At 48.9% G+C, this 13,213-nt stretch overlaps 1 pseudogene; it reads right to left on the bottom strand.

Annotated features, from left to right (window-relative positions):
* Positions 1 to 8,358: 8,358 nt before the first annotated feature.
* On the bottom strand, positions 8,359 to 12,538 carry LOC148502543 (uncharacterized; annotated as a pseudogene).
* Positions 12,539 to 13,213: the final 675 nt, after the last annotated feature.

The following is a 13,213-nucleotide window of genomic DNA, read 5'->3' as shown; positions in this document are numbered from 1 at the left end:
CCGGCCAGCGGCGTCAGTCGGCTGCCGGCCACCGGAGTGACTGGAGGGGGCCCGTGTTGGGATATGCACACGGGCCTCCTCCTCTCTAAAGACGCCCCTGACTGAGACACCTACTTTCAGTGTCTCTGCAGGCTGTAACACCGCCGGTGGAAATTATGATGCCACCATGGGTGCAATGTTAGCGTCTGCATCTGAACACGGCCTCCTATGGCTGCGGCTGTACGTTTGGTGAATGCAGCCTCTTTCACTGACGCACCCGAAACACTCCAATAGCACGCCAATGAGACGGACTCTTTTTTGCATTCATTCCTAGCCACCTCCCAGTCTCAGCCCAGGAACGCCCCATTCCTGATACCGTTCGCTGCAGCACCTTTGTACGTACACGCCATACGTGAACATCCGCATTGCATATGAATTGCGTGCGCCTCTGAATCAGGCAAAATGAGGCCAAGCACAAGCTGACAAGGATGCAGGAAGCCGAGAAATGCGGTAAAACCCCGAAAATGAAGGTTTGACCGCATTTCTCATATGCACCAACCCCCGGAGTGCGATGCACTCAGGGACGTGGCTGTGGTGGGTAATGCCATCTTCCTGATGGCGTTACCCATAGAAGCCTATGGGCTTCTCTCTGCAGAGTGCTGATAGAGGGATCCAATCGGATGTCTCCCAGCACCCCTCCGCACATGCGCAGAAGGATGCCGGAGGGGCTTCTGGGTCATAGACCCAGAAGCCCCTCCATCACAAAGGGCCGCTCTTACCGACAAAGCGGTCCTTTGCGGGGATGGTCATGCATACCGGCGTCACCAACGTTGGCATGCATGCGATAACTAGCGGAATGCAAGTGCGACGGGTGCGACGGGTCATGCATCCTGCCGTAAGGATTAAGCTAAACTTAGTACATTTCAGTACATAAAGATAGACTACTTTTGCCAAAGTTCCATTGTGGTCGTTGGAGGAGCTATCCTGCTTGCTGGCATGCTTCTCATTCTGTTGATGCCTCTATGTCTGAGCGAGCGAACGAAAACATGCGCTCGCTATTTTGTAAAGACGCCCCCTGGCCGTTCGCATCATACGTCATCTCCGCTATTTATTAGATTAATCGAGTACATCAAAAGGCGTCTGAACTGCTCGCAGTGCTTGTGGTAGGTTGAGCAGTTCAGGCTAAAAGACAACCAAGTGACGTGGTCGATGGCGCTGCTTTGTTAATTATGCACACCCATTAAACGCCCGTTTTGACCATTTGGCACGCCTGCGTTCGGATCTCCACTCCCCGTTTTCAAGCACCTTCCTCTGTTACCACCCACAAACGCCTCATTCTGTCACTCAAATTAGCAGGCCCTCGCTGTTTTGCGAGCGCACGATTTCCGACCGCAATGACTGGTTGGCACATGCGCATTATGACCCATACGCATGCGCAGATGTGCGAACATCACTCGGAGCGAACGAGCGGCCGCTTATGAGCGGTTCTGAATCAGGCCCATAGTGTTAAAGTGATCATCTGTTTCCCAGGTGTTGTCAGGTTGTGGGATTCCTAGATTGCTCATTATTTCAAAAATGATTCCATTTGGGTCACATGTTCTGAAACTTCCTATGGATCACAGACCTCTAGTATAAAACCTGTTACTGACTGTGGGCCTAATTCAGACCTGCTCACGAGCGCTTGCAAGCGGGTCGATGTTGCCCAAGTGCGCATGCGCACGACGGAGGCGGCTCCGTCGTGCGCATGCGCAAGACCCGAATAATGACGGCCAAGCCAAGCCGGCGTTATGGGTCTCGCACCAAAGGGGGCGTGCTGTCGATGGTGATTGACAGCACACCCCCTTTGGTGAGCGTGGCTGTCCAGATGGAGTGGGGCCGGCCCCACTGACATCACTAGTGATGTCATGGGAGTGCTTTTGGCTCTGATAGAGCCAAAAGCACTCCAGGGCTTGTGGCAGCGAGACCCTACCGCAAGGGTCTCGTCGCAAGCCCGATGGTCGCGATGGTCTTGACCATCGCGACCATCATTTTGGCCGCTCATTATAGCTGTGGGTGGTAACCCACAGCTATGCGAGCGGCCAGGAGGCCGCTCCAAAAAGGAGCAGGGACAGTTCTGATTCAGAGCGGGTGCTCTGTCAGAGCGTCCATCTCTGAATCAGGGCCAGTGTCTCAGTGTCTGTGCAACGTTGCTTTCAGGTCCTTTCTTGGACTCCTGCCAGATCCCTGCTGTGCCTGTGGATTGCTGTGGACTTTTTTGTATTCCAGATGAACTTCTGATGTCAATCATCCGCTGCACTACAGGGCACAGCATTCCTATTGCCTAAGTATTGTTTATTGCTCCATCACTGCAGTTTCACCATTTTGCTGCACATTTACTAATTTACTTTGCCTGTTGTTTTTCTGTTCCTGTGGATATTGAACTCATCCTTGTTACAGTTGTCAACCGCACTGTTACAGTGTCATCTTCGCATCACGGGGCTCAACCCTGCTACAATCTTCTCCGCATCACGGGGCTCAACCCCGCTACAATCTTCTCCGCATTCCCAGAATGACTTGCTGTCCCCATACACTAGTATCACAGATATCTCCTGCTTACCTTCCTCTCCCAGAATGGCCCGTTGTCCCCATATACTAATATCACAGATATCTCCTGCTTACTTTCCTCTCTCGGAATGGCCCGCTGTCCCCATACACTAGTATCACAGATATCTCCTGCTTACCTTCCTCTCCCAGAATGGCCCGTTGTCCCCATATACTAATATCACAGATATCTCCTGCTTACTTTCCTCTCTCGGAATGGCCCGCTGTCCCCATACACTATTATCACAGATATCTCCTGCTTACTTTCCTCTCACGGAATGGCCCGCTGTCCTCATACACTAGTATCACAGATATCTCCCGCTTACCTTCCTTTCCTGGAATGTCCTGCTGTCCCCATACACTAGTATCACAGATATCACCGAACACCACCATGTAGTAAAGTGTTTGCTTAGTGTTGGGAGGGTGTGTGTGTGTGTGGGGGGGGGGGGGGGGGGGCGTCTTCCCACCATATCATAGGAGAGTGACACATAACGCCTAATGTCTTCATGAATGCTTTGAAGATCTTTACTAGATATGTTCATCGTAACTTGTGATACGAGGCTGTCAGCTCCATGCTGCAATCCTCCTTCCTTCCATTTACAGAGACTGGAGCGCCCATCAATCCATGCCTACTAGCTCTGAGGCCTGTATACTGACCACCGACCTGGGTTCCACAATGGAGAAGGTTTGTAAAAGTTACTGAAACAGCTGCCATTCACCTTACAGACATTGAGGCTGGTGATGCAGGGGCGATTGTGCTATTGTTTTGCGTATAACCACACTGCACACACTCAGGAAATGTGCGCACAGAACAGTGGCGTACAGTATATATTTTGGGCGCAGGGTGTGCAATGCACACGAGTCCCCGAGTCCAGGGTAGCTGACACCGCACACCCTGCACCCATGTTCTTTAAACCTTCCATCTCCGGATATCCACATCAGCAGCGCTGCACAAATCACAGGAATATAGGGCCTCATTCAGAAGCGGTCGGAGGATGCAAGTGGTCGCTCAGAAACTGGGCGGCCGCTTGCATCCTGACCGGCCGCCTCTGTTTCGGTCGTTAGGCTGTGGGTTAACACCCACAGCTCTAACGACCGCTAGGGTGATGGTCGCGATGGTCATTGACCATTGCGACCATCGGGGCTTACGACGAGACCCTAAGGTATGGTCTCACTTGTCGTAAGCCCCGGAGAGCTTCTGGCTCTGTCAGAGCCGGAAGCTCTCCACTGACATCACGAGTGATGTCAGTGGGGCCTCCACGAAACGGCAGGCGTTCCCATGGGAACGTCTCCGTTTGGGCTGCCACCCCCACGGCCCGCCTTCCAAACGGGGCGAGCTGTCAATCAACATCGACAGCTCGCCCCCTTTGGAAAGAGACCCGCTATGACCAGCGCTGTCGGTCGTAGCGGGTCTCACGCATGCGCACGAAGGAGCCGGCTCCCTCGTGCGCATGCACACTTGACAAACATCGAGGTGGCCGTGCGGTCGTAGACCGTACGGCCGCCTCTGAATACAGCCCATAATGTGGCGGACAATGTGTACATGTGCAGTGCTAGAGTCTACTATGTGCATCGCCCGCTAGAGAGGAGGGGGCCCGGATGGAGACTGAGCACAGGCCCTCTCCTCTTTTATTATGCCCCTGGCACAGAACTACAGCAATGCAGAGTCATTCGTATTTTGGGCCTGATCCTGCAGTTATCGTAGACATCTTTGCATATCTCCCTAGTAATGCAGCTCAACCATTTCTCTCCATTCATAAAATTTGCACAAATAAACGAGCTACTGGGCGTGTAGTGGGCCTGGAGCATATTCTGAGTCGTACATGTGCCATACTTACCTAACATAAGGACGCCCACTTTACCGTACACGCATCCGTGATACTTTGCAAGTCGGCAAAACCATCGGTAACATTGAGTACAATCGGAGCCTCATGCACACTTGTACAAAGTCTGACCTTACTCAGAAATTGCTAACCTCATCGCATGCAGTGGCATCACAGTGGCTAATTTATTCACGCCCAAGTATCGGCGTTCAAAAACACTGGCACGTCTGAGTTTCGCCAACCACTCCCCCTGTCACCACCCCCAAATGCTCACTTCCTGTTAATCACTCTGCGATGTGTCTGTGTAGTCACTGCAGTGGAGCCTTCGTGCACGCGCGCTTCGGTGGTTGCTTTACTGCCAAATTTTCAAAGCTTGTCCCTGGTAGCTGACGCCATTTTCAGATGATGAGCCATTGTAGCTACATAACGTGCAATGTACCAGGAGAGGGATCCGCTCGCACATGCATGGTCAGCAGACCGCACATGCACGGTAGGGGGCCGGTGTGCCAAAGAAGAAGTGAAGCGATCGCATTGGAGAACTCTTCACTTCTAACACATCGCTGGGACAGACTCCCTGTTCATGTATATACATATACGGTAGCTTTGACGGTGGCACTCAGGTAAGTATCTGTATATATATGTAATACCCTGGTATTATAAGGGTGCACATGTTGTGATGTAGGTACAGGACAGAGGGCCTAATTCAGACCCGCTCGCGAGGGCTGAGCGCTCGCAAGCGGGTCGATGGTGCCCTAATGCGCATGCGCACGACGGAGGGTGCTCCGTCGTGCGCATGCGCGAGACTCGTATAGCGACAGCCAAGCTGTCGCTATGGGTCTCACACCAAAGGGGATGTGCTGTCGATGGTGAGTGACAGCACGCCCCCTTTGGTGGGCGTGCTGGGGGCGTGGCTGCCCAGACGTAGGTGTTCCCATGGGAACGCCTACCGTCTGGATCCGGCCCCACTGACATCACTAGTGATGTCAGTGGGAGTGCTTTTGGCTCTGATAGAGCCTAAAGCACTCCAGGGCTTGCGGCAGCGAGACCCTACCGCACGGTCTCATTGCAAGCCCGATGGTCAAGACCATCGCGACCATCTTTTTGGCCGCTCGCATAAGCTGTGTGTGGTCACCCACAGCTATGCGAGCGGCCAGGAGGCCGCTCCATGTTTAGGAGGGCCCTGATTCAGAGCGAGTGCTCTGGTCAGAGCATCCGGCTCTGAATCAGGCCCAGAGTTCCTTTGGTAGGGTACTCTTCCTTTAGCAGCAGCTTTTCCCTATACCCTACCCCAGCAGAGAGGCAAGGATTCCCCAGATAGTCACAAAGTAAGGCAAAGGGGGCTTTGCATAAAATAATAAAACTGTTTATTCCATAACCTGGAATAGGTATTGGTTATGGTAAGGAAGAGAGAGAATGGATTCAGCTAATTTAAACACACACAATCTAAAGAAATCATAGATACTATATAAACATTAATGTCATCACACATATGGAAAATATATAACAACATTTTAGCTTATTACTATGGGCTCTATTTACTACAATCCGCATATTGAATGCAGATTGTAGTGTTATATTAACGACTGACTTCGCATTGCGAGTTCAGGCAATATCATAGGGATTTACTACAAATCCCTTGCAGGGACAGAGCTTGCGATAAAGTTCAGTCCCTGCGAATCCCCTCCGCACACTTGTCACGGTATTTTCGCAAAATAATACTGTGACCAGTGCCCCAAACGCATGCGCCGACCGGCAGCCGCTGCTTCCCCCCCGATGCTAAGCCCCACCCCGTCATTAAGCCCTGCCTCCATGATCGCGGACCCCCCATGACCCTCCTTTCCCCCCGCAACACCCTCTTGCCCTTAATTACACTTACCTGCATGATCCAGCCTCTGGTGATGTCTTCCATGTCCTCCGGTCAGCTGATCTTCCATCCTGCACCATGACCCGGTCAGCTGATGACCGGGCTGCAGTGCAGCATGGGAGACCAGCTGACCAGAGAGGAGTCATCACCAGAGCCTTGACCACCGGTCCCTGGAGTCAGGTAAGTGAATTTTTTTGTTTACTTTTTTTTTTTTTTTGTAGTGTATAGGCTTGCGGTCTGTTTAGACCACACAGCCTTTTAGAGTAGAGTAGGAGCCCGGTATCCAGGGTAGACCCTGGATAACGCCACCTCGTTATTATCACGGGGCTTTCCCCGGTATTTGTTTACAATTTATTTTTAGTAACTTTGGTCGGATCACATTTCCCATTACAGTTATGGGAAATGCGATCTGATTACTAAAAATAAGTGATACTTAGGGGTTGGAGTAGAATTTTACGAATTCTACTCCAATTGCCCTGTAATAACTGTAGGTGATACTAAAATAATGTGAAAAGGGTGTGAAAACATAAAACACCCTTTTTCACTTTATTTTAGTAAAAATAATGTTAATAAATAGAGCCCTTTATAATTAAAACAAACCAATATCTATGCAGACACATTACTAAAGTCCAAGGAAACTTTGGTGTGGACAAGGATACTAAAGAGGTCTTTATGTACACATTGGGGCCCAATTAACTTGTGAAGCTGTGGGATTCAGGATGTAAAACTCCTTGTTAGCAATGAGCAAAGGGCCTGATTCAGAGCAGGACGCTCTGACCAGAGCGCTCGCTCTGAATCAGGGCCCTCCTCCATGAAAATGGAGCGTCCTCCTGGACGCTCGTATAGCTGTGGGTCACCACCCACAGCATTTACGAGCGTCCAAAAAGATGGTCGCGATGGTCTTGACCATCACGACCATCGGACTTGCGACGGAGACCCTGCGGTAGGGTCTCCCTGCCACAAGCCCTGGAGTGATTTTGGCTCTATCAGAGCCAAAATCACTCCCACTGACATCACTAGTGATGTCAGTGGGGCCGGCTTCAGACGGTAGGCGTTCCCATGGGAACGCCTCCGTCTGACAGGCACGCCCCCGGCACGCCCACCAAAGGGGGCGTGCTGTCAATCAACATCGACAGCACGCCCCCTTTGGTGCGAGACCCGGAGCGATGGAAAGCCCGTCTCTCCCCGGGTCTTGCGCATGCGCACGATGGAGCTCCCTCTGTCGTGCGCATGCGCAGTGGGGAACATCGACCCACTTGCGAGCGTACTGCCGCTGGCGAGTGGGTCTGAATGACCCCCAAAATCTTTCAGCATTTGTATTAAAGATGGTTGTATCAAACAAACTGGAACTTCTTCCTATGGAATCTGCTGTATAGGTATTGCATCAATAGGATAATGTGCAGTGGAGCAGATTTCTAAATATATATATATACTTTAAGGATTTATCTCACCCAGCCCAATGGATGTTGTTGAGGCAGTGTTCCCTCAGCAAATCAGCACAGGTATAAAGTCTTTCAACTCTATTGTCTCTGACACTTGCAGTGCCCTCTCTTGGCTGGGGGTGTCAGCGGGATCACGATTTTACACCTGACAGTTCTTAATGTGTCTCTCCCTTCTGCTTACACTCTATCAGCTGCTCATCTCTGCTCCATGGCGTCATCCGCTCTCCCCTCACCGCTCCAACTGTCACTCCTCAAACTGCTGTTTTTTTATTTTTTATTTAAATAAACTGTATTCAAAATGGCACTGACCTGACCTCTATGCCCTTTTCCAGAATGGTCGTGTTTTTATGGGATATCACACGCTTCACGGCTTAAAATATGCGTGTCCTCCCGCAAAAGATGTTGCCATCAACCTGATGTATTAAAATAAGAAATCGAACTTTGGTCATATGACTGTAAATTACACATTTATGGGAATTGCAAATAAATTACATAATATTCACATTGCTACGTACATCTATCAGCTAATTCTATTTAGGTCTCCTATGCTACATTAACAAATGCTAATAAAAAAAACAGATCGAACCCTGGACATACATGAGGTCATAAAGTTTTGTCTAGGAAACCCCAACCCCTCTGCCATGTATAAGGCTTGGATTATTTCTGTACTTTATCTGGGATTTGGCTGCACAGGTGGTTTTCTGTTCTCCAAGCTCTGTTGTTCTTCTCTTATCTGCTGTACATTGACTTTATGTTCCTCTTCCATTCCACCTTGGAATTCAGCAACCCAGTCAAGTTGGGACCATGGATTCTGGACAAATAGAGTTTGTGAGGTCCTTCTTACAGTGTAGGTCGGACAATTCCGGCGCCATCTCTTAATGTCTTCTCTCATGCCAACCCAAAAGAACTTTTTGCAGATGCCTACATCCATCTTTCTGCGCCCAGGGTGCCCCGACTGGTCATGATATTTTTCTAACAAAAAACAGGCTCATTTCTTCAGGACCACAAGATGAATAATCCTGTGATTAATTTTGGGATCCACACTGCATCGAAACAACTGTCCCTTCTCTTCAAACAGCCTTTCTCGCTGCCTCAACAGCTTCACAAGTTACGGATCGGATCCAGTGACAGTTCTAGGGCAGTCGCCATGACGTCTCTCCCATAGATCCGTGGAGCCAGAGCTCACTCCTGAGCTCCGGCTCCAGCAGAGAGCACTATGGGAGGGACGTCATGACGTCTCTCCCATAGATCCGTGGAGCCAGAGCTCACTCCTGAGCTCCGGCTCCAGCAGAGAGCACTATGGGAGGGACGTCATGACGTCTCTCCCATAGATCCGTGGAGCCAGAGCTCACTCCTGAGCTCCGGCTCCAGCAGAGAGCACTATGGGAGGGACGTCATGACGTCTCTCCCATAGATCCGTGGAGCTGGAGCTCACTCCTGAGCTCCGGCTCCAGCAGAGAGCATTATGGGAGGGATGTCATGACGTCTCTCCCATAGATCCGTGGAGCCGGAGCTCACTCCTGAGCTCCGGCTCCAGCAGAGAGCACTATGGAAGGGACGTCATGACATCTATCCCATAGATCTGTGGTGGAGCCGCGGTCTTACCGGACGGCAGAGGACGCAGGAGCGTGGCCTAAGGTAAGTATTGTGTTTGTATATTAATTGTATTTTTTTTTCAGAAAGGAGGCATGGGGGCATTGCTATAGGGGGCATTACTACTGGGGGCATGGCTGTAAGGGGGCACGGCTATAGGGGGCATTACTACTGGGGGCATGGCTGTAAGGTGGCATGGCTATAGGGGGCATTACTACTGGGGGCATGGCTGTAAGGGGGCATGGCTATAGGGGGGCATTACTACTGGGGGCATGGCTATAGGGGGCATTACTACTGGGGGCATGACTATAGGGGGGATCACTATAGGGGGCATGACTATAGGGCATTACTCCTGGGAGCATGACTATAAGGGGACATTACTAATGGGGGCATTAATATAGGGGGCATTAATACTGGAGGCACTTCTATAGGGGGAATTAGTACTGGAGGCACTACTAGAGGGGGCACTACTAATGGGGGCATTACAACTGTGGGCACTACTATAGGGGGCATTACTACTTTGAGTACTACTATAGGGGGCACTATTAATGTGGGCACTACTATAGAGGGCACTACTATTGTGGGCCTTGTGTATAAGGGGCACTAATTTGGGCATTATGTAAAAGGGGCACCACTATAACATGAATAAGGGTCTAATGTGTGGTGCAATTTGAATTGGGGATACTGTACTATAAAGGGAATTACTGTGTGTGGCACAATGTATTATACAGAGCATTACTGCATGTGGCATAATGTATTATACAGGGCATTACTGCATGTGGCATAATGTATTATACAGGGCATTACTGCGTATGGCATAAAGTGTTATACAGGTTCTTACTGCATATGGCATAATGTGTTATACAGGGCATTACTGCATGTGGCATAATGTGTTATAAAGGCCATTACTGCATGTGGCATAATATGTTATAAAGGCCATTACTGTGTGTGGCATAATGTGTTGTACAGGGCATTACTGCGTGTGGCATAACGTGTTATAAAGGGCATTACTGTGTGTGGCATAATGTGTTATAAAGGGCATTACTGTGTGTGGCATAATGTGTTATAAAGGCTATTACTGCATGTGACATAATGTGTTATAAAGGGCATTACTGTGTGTGGCATAATGTGTTATACAGGGCATCACTGAGTGTGGCATAATGTGTTATACAGAGCAATACTGTGTGTGGCATAATGTGTTATACAGGGCATTACTGCGTGTGGCATAATGTGTTTATAAAGGGCATTACTGCATGTGGCATAGTGTGTTTATAAAGGACATTACTGTGTAAGGCGCATTACTGCACATGGCAATTATTCGCCACGAGGGGAGAGCTTGGGGGAAGCCCAGCACTTCATAAACAACCCACAATGTGATGAATTGGGGGTGTTCTGCATAGACACGCCCTCTTTCCGGAAGCACATGCGCTCTCAGCGCGCGCAGTGGAACGCCATCTAAAAAACTGTGAACTTTCGCCGCTGAGCTCCACAATGTCAAGAACCGGCCCTGATCGGATCCTTGCCTTTGTCACTTCTTCAAGTATTTCCCATTCCTCAGTAAGGCCTTGAGTTATCTTATCAACTGACTGTTGCCTTCCAAATGATCACACCTGGTAACTTGTTTGGGTTGCATAAGACTTCTAGAACTGGATACTGTATGATTCATGTCCAACAGTGAAGCATTCTGCTGGACAATCTGGACACTGGAAATGGGGATCTCTACCTCTTTTTGGCTAGCTTCATCTTGTCCATCTTCCACTCTTGCAGGTAGTCTGGGCATCACGCCTCCTTTGCTTTTGTTTTTCCCAGGTAAAAGGCTTTGTTTCTCTGAAAGCTGGACAGTATGCAACTCTCCTCTGAGTGCCGCTATAAGTTCCTCACACAAGTTCCAAAGCACATTCATGCCCACTATCACTGGAGGCAATCCATCATCTTGGACAGTGGTGATGATGAAGCCTTGCTGGGGTAGCACTGTTTGGCTGATTTGAACTTCAGCTTCCCAGTATCCTTTGCGAGGGATGCACTGCCCATTACTGGCAATCGGGTTTATTAATGTGGAAGTTGATGGAAACACCTGTTCTTCCATCCAGTGCTGCTCAAACTGGTTTGGTTGTATTGTGGTCACCTGTGAGCCAGTGTCTAAGAGAGCGGGCATTAATACTCCATTGATGTAAACTTGAATTACTGGGCAAAGACTAACATAACGGGGTGACCACAAGGTTTTGGAGTTTAATCGGTCTGGCTGCTCACATTCTCTCTTAATATGTCTGCTTCTTTCACTGCTTTGGAAAATGGGTTGTCCTTGAGAGCCAAAGTGGTTGGAAGAAAGTCTTGCCATGCTGCTATGGCTTTCCCATTTTGAACTGTTGAGTTGTCTCTCTTGGCACCATTCCATTTCTTCCTGGAGCTGTGCCTGCTGTCTTTTCAGACTCTGCAGCTCTCTGCACATTTCTGTCACACCGCGTGTCAGTTCAGCCAGTTGAGCTTCGTAATTCACTGTTGGAGTCAGATATGCATGCATGTGTACGCTGCACTGTCACTCCTGTTTCTGCAGGTGGGTAAGTAGCTCCTTTAAAACTTGACTCCTGGGAATCAGAATTCTCTCGATACCCCAGCAACTCTGGAAAAGACACTTGAGTATCAACTTCTGAAGAAAAGCTGGAGCCTAGAACTTTAATCGCGGTATCTTTAAAATCCAGGAATGTGCTGTCAGGTTTCTGCAATCTCAGCAATCGCAGCTGAATATTGGCAAATTCGCCCCTGGCAGCTTCAATGAACTGGTCCAATAACATTCTGTGTTTGCCATGCACTTCCTCAGGGTCTGGATGCTCAACCTCTCTTCTGCAGGTTAAGGGCGTAGTCCAGGAGAGACTCTCCTGGTTGTTGCTTTTGAGCAAAAAAGTGCATTTTCAGTTCTCACACCATCCTTGTGTCAAAGGTGGTAGCAAGCCTGTTGAGGATCTGGTCCACAGTCGTCTTCTCTTCAATAGGCCAGGAAGGTACCTGTTTTAATGCAGGCCCTTTCAACTGTCCCATCAAGATCTCCACCTGTTGTTGCATGTTCAACATGGACTGCATTTTTGCCTTGAATTCTCCTGAGATGCTGGTTTCAGTGCTGAGTAGGTTGGGAGTCAAGGGCCCCCAAAGTAGTATCGCATGGTGATTGGGGTAGCGAGAGTCATAACTGGGACTGCTCTTACTGAATCTGCAACATTGGGTGCTGATCCCCCTCATGTGGGTTGCCTGTCTTGTGACATCTTCTTTGTGCTGAGGGTATGGCTGGCTTTGGACTCTGAAAATCCTGTTCATGATGCCAAATGTAATACCCTGGTGTGATAAGGCTGCAAATGTTGTTATGTAGTTACAGGACGGAGTTACTTTGGTAGAATATTCTTCCTTTGGCATCAACTTTTCCCTATTACCTACCACGGCAGAGAGGCAAGGATTCCACAGATAGTCACAAAGAAAGGCAGACAGGGCTTTGCATAAAATAATAAAACAGTTTATTCCATAACCTTTAATGGGTATTGGTTATGGTAAGGAAGAGGGAGAATCGATTCAGCTAATTTAAACACACACAATCTAAAGAAATCACAGACACTATATACACATTAATGTCATCACACATATGGAAAATATATAACAACATTTTAGCTTATTACTATGTAACTAAAATAAATCAATATAATCAATCTATGCAGACACATTACTAAAGTCCAAGATAACTTTGATGTGGCCAAGGATACTAAAGAGGTCTTTATGTGCACGTTGGGGCCCAATTATCTTGTGAAGCTGTGAAGCTGTGGGATTCAGGATGTAAAACTTCTTTTTAGCAATTAACGAAATAGTTCTGCACTTGTTTTAAAGATGGTTGTATCAAACAAACTGGAACTTCTTCCTGTGGAATCTGCTGTATATGTATTGCATCTATA

This window comes from Taudactylus pleione, unplaced genomic scaffold (assembly GCF_031769625.1).
Source record: "Taudactylus pleione unplaced genomic scaffold, aTauple2 ptg000493l, whole genome shotgun sequence".
In the NCBI taxonomy this organism is placed as follows: Eukaryota; Metazoa; Chordata; class Amphibia; order Anura; family Myobatrachidae; genus Taudactylus; species Taudactylus pleione.
Note: the sequence above shows the minus strand (reverse complement) of the source record. Positions and strands in the feature narration are given on the sequence as shown.